Source organism: Colobus angolensis, unplaced genomic scaffold (assembly GCF_000951035.1).
Source record: "Colobus angolensis palliatus isolate OR3802 unplaced genomic scaffold, Cang.pa_1.0 Scaffold324, whole genome shotgun sequence".
Taxonomy (NCBI): domain Eukaryota; kingdom Metazoa; phylum Chordata; class Mammalia; order Primates; family Cercopithecidae; genus Colobus; species Colobus angolensis.
Window position 1 is genome coordinate 910468 of NW_012116533.1, and position 4779 is coordinate 915246.

Below are 4779 nucleotides of genomic sequence, written 5' to 3' on the forward strand. Positions count from 1 at the left end.
GGAATCTAAGTCTGTTTCTAAGAGAACACTTATTGGGATATAAAGTTCTGATACGTTTATATCAAAAGAAGTCATATTAATCACTTTATGGTTACACCTCATGCGTGAAGACACACCTGCTTTAGATTCCTTGCAGGCACATCACACTTTGACTTCTGAACTTTTTCCAAAACAGTATATTCTGCCTGGAATGCTTTTTTTCAGGCAGCCAAATGATCTTTCCCATCATTTAAACAGCTTCTAGAATTCTATCAATCCTCCAGCATTCTAAGATTGATTGGCCAACTGACACATTATTTTTGGCTCAGCCTGGACATAGAACACCTACAGCTATTCTTCGCTTCCTGATCATGTATTTAGTCCTCACTATCTAACCCCTACTAAGGTACATTTACCCTTTCTTTACATTGGCAGATATAATTTGTTTCCATCACAAATTAAGCAGAGAATAATGTCTGCTGCTAAAGGAATAGTTTGTAAACCCAAGACTCAGAATTGTAGACATAATGCTATTGTATGATGTATTAATTTAGTAGCATAAGAAAAATCCTAGCTTTCAGTTACAGGTATTAGGGTATAAAAGTTGGCAAACCCTAGACCTCTATTATGAAATACAAAATGCAAAATTAAATGCATATGTATAAATTAGAGTGTAGTAACATTTACTGATATTTACTAATGACCTCAATGAAGGTAGAATAGTATTGTAAAAATTACTAAGACATTAAACCTGACAATAACAAGTGATGTTACACCTAACAGTAGTAAGTGTGGCTAGGGTTCATGTATTAATTACTATTTCTTTTCTCTGTCATATACTTTAAATAGAGAGTAGCAAATTAGTTCAATGAGAGTACTGGAGTCACATGGACCTGAGTTTGAGCATTAGTTCTACCACTTACTATCTGTTTGATCTTGGTCAAATCAATTAACTTCTCTGAAACTCAGTTTCATAATCTTCAAAATGAAGGTAGTAACAGTATCTACCTCACAGAGTAGTGACAGAATCGTGAACAACGGATAACATTTATTAACGAATTACTTGGATTCAGGCATTGTTTTAGCCCTTTAAATGGATTGTCTCCACCAACCTGTGGGACAGGTACTATTATTATATTCAGCTTATAGGACTCCCTAAGCGAAAAGATGTTAAGTAACTTACCCAAAGTCAAACAGCTTGTAGGTGGTAGCACTAGAATGTGAATCTCGGCTCTCTGTTTTTTAATCATAATCCAGCAATACTTCCAAAGAGTGGAAAGTAAAGTGCCTGCAAAGTGCATAATACAGTGCCAAGCACATAATAAGTGCTCAATAAATGCTAACTACTGTTAGTATTGTATACTATGATGTACTAAGAATAACCTCTCACATTTTGGATCAGTGTATTCACCCAGGTACACAATTCATTCATATGAATACATGCTCCTCAGAGTCTTCCACCTTAGAGTCATCTCTCAGAAGCCATATCCTGTGGTGATATGGCTGTCATTGTAGATCACCATATGGAAATAGTTCCTTAGCACCTTTCTGAAGTAGAAGTAGGAGGAAAAGAGGAAGAAAGAGAAGGGGCAGAAGTTCTTATCATTTGTGGAAATGGCTTCAACGATCACATGGGGGTCTGTGGGGCTTAAGTTAGAATTCTACTATGGCAGTTTCAGAGTTCAGCTTGGTTGCTGTGGATAGAATGGGGGTGATTTCCTGCCATCCCACTCAAGCATGCCTCCAGCGTGATCCATACACTTCTATGGAACTTAGAAGATCTTTCTGTTCAGGAAAAGCCTATGCCATCTTGCACCATTAACTATGGTAATGAGGCTTGCTGAAAAACAAAGGGCATACCAGAAGAACTGGGTGAATTTTAGCATTATGATCGTTTAGAAGACAACATCACTTACCTATATGCTGTACTTTGAGAGACCTAAAAGGCCCTATGGACCTCAAGTTTCTGCTAAAATTTTATCATTTGAGGGTTATATATTTTTAAAATTTTATTTTTAATTTTTGTGGCTACATATATATATATACATACATATATATACACACACACACATACATATATATATTATGGGGTATATGAGATATTTTGATCAGGCATGCAATGTGAAATTATCACATCATGGAGAATGGGGTATCCATCCCCTCAAGCATTTATCCTTTGTATTACAAACAATCCAATTACACTCTTTTAGTTATTTTAAAATGTGCAAATAAGTTATGATTGACTATAGTCGCCCTGTTGCGCTATTGAATAGCAGGTCTTATTCATTCTTTGTAACTAGTGTTTTTTTACCCATTAACCATCTCCACATCCTAGACATCACTTTGCTACCTTTCCCAGCTTCTGGTAACCATCATTCTACTCTCTATGTCCTTGAGTTCAATTGTTTTGATTTTTAGAACCCACAAATAAGTGAGAATATGGGGTGTTTTTCTTTCTGTGCCTGGCATATTTCACTTAACAAAACAATCTCCAGTTCCTTCCACGTTCTTGTAAATGACAGGATCTCATTCTTTTTATGGCTGAATAGTACTCTGTTTCATATATTTAGCACATTTTCTTTACCCATTTATGTTAATGGACTCTTGCATTGTTTCAAAATCTTAGCTATTGGGAACACCACTGCAACAAAAATGAGAGTGTAGATATCTCTTTGATAAACTGATTTCCCTTCTTTTGGGTATATACCCAGCAGTGGGATTGCTGGATCATATGGTAGCTCTGTTTTCAGTATTTTTGAGGAAAGTCAAAACTGTTCTCCATAGTGGCTACAATAATTTACATTCCCACCTACAGTATACGAGAGTTCCCTTTTCTCCACATCCTCACCAGCATTTGTTATTGCCTATCTTCTGGATATAAGCCATTTTAACTGGGATGAGGTAATATCTCGTTGTAGTTTTGATTTTCATTTCTCTGATGATCAGTGATGTTGAACACATTTTCATATGCTTGTCAGCCATTTGCATGTCTTCTTTTGAGAAATGTCTATTCAAATATTTTGCCCAGTTTAAAATTAGACTATTTTTTTTTTTCCTATAGAGATGTTTGACCTCCTTATGCAATCTGATTACTTATCCTTTGCCAGATGGGTAGTTTGCAAATATTTTCTACCACTCTATGGATTGTCACTTCACTTTGTTGATTGTTTCTTTCACTATGCAGAGGGTTTTTAACTTGATGTGATCCCATTTGTCTATTTTTGCTTTGGTCACCTGCACTTTGGGGCATTACTCAAGAAACTTCTGCCCAGACCAATGTCCTAGAGATTTGCCCCAATGTTTTCTTGTGGTCATTTTCTAGTTTGCGGCCTTAGATTTAAGTCTTTAATCCATTTTGATTTATTTTTGTATATGGTGAGAGATAGGGTTATAGGTTCATGCTTCTGTGTATGGATATCCGGTTTTCCTGCCATGATTTACTGAAAAGACTCTTCTCAGCACCTTTGCCAAAAACGAGTTCACTGTGTGTGAATTTGTTTCTAGGTTCTCTATTCTGTTCCATTAGAGTATGTGTCTGTTTTTATGCTAGCACCATGCTGTTTTGGTTACTATAGCTCTGTAGTGTAACTTGAAGTCAGATAATATGATTTCTCCAGTTTTGTTATTTTTACTTAGGGTAGCTTTGGCTATTCTGGGTCTTTTATGGTTCATAAAAATTTTAGAATTTTTTTCCAATTTTTGTGAAGAATATCAGTGGTGTTGTGGTAGAGATTTTGTTGAATATGTAAGTTGCTTTGGGTAGTACAAGCATTTTAACAATATTTATTATTCCAATCCATGAACCTGGAATCCCTTTTCATTTATTGGTGTCCTCTTCAATGTCTTTCATCAGTGTTTTATAGTTTTCATTATAGAGATCTTTCCTTTCTTTGGTTAAATTAATTCCTAGGTATTTAATTCTATGTGTTGCTAATATAAATTGGACTACTTTTAAAATTTCTTTTTCACATTGTTCACTGTTAGCATATGTACATGCTCCTGGTTTTTGTATACTTATTTTGTATCCTGCAACTATACATAATTTATCAGTTCTAATATTATTTTAGTGGAGTCTTCAGGTTTTTCAAAATATAAGATCATATCATGTGCAAATGGGGATAATTTTCCTTCTTCCATTTTCATTTGAATGTCCTTTATACTTTCTCTTATCTGATTGCTCTAAGACTTCCAGTATTATGTTTAATAACAGCAATGAAAGTGGCATCCTTGTTATGTTCCATATCTTAGAGGAAAGGCTTTCAGTATTTCTGCATTCAGTATGATATCAACTGTGGGTCCATTGTATATGTTTTTATTTCATTTAGGAATGTTCCTTGTATATTCAGGATTTTGAATGTTTTTATCATAAAGGGATGTTGAATTTTATCAAATGCTTTTTCAGCATCCATTGAAATGATCATATAGGTTTTATCTTTAATTCTGTTGACATGATATATCACATTGATTGATTTGCATACATTGAACCATCCTTGAATCCCAGGGGTAAATCCCATTTGCTCATGGTGAGTGATCTTTATGATGTGTTGTTAAATTTGACCTGTTAGTATTTTTTTGAAACTTTTGGCATCAATGTTGACCAGAGATACTGGCTTGTAATTTTCTTTTTTTAGCGTGTCTTTGTCTGGTTTTGTTATCAGGTTAATACTGGCCTCATAGAATGAGTTTGGAAGTATTCTCTCCTCCTCTATTTTTTGAAGGAGTTTGAGTATAATTGGTATTAATTCTTCTTTTTTTATTATACTTTAAGTTCTAGGGTACATGTGCACAACGTGCAGGTTT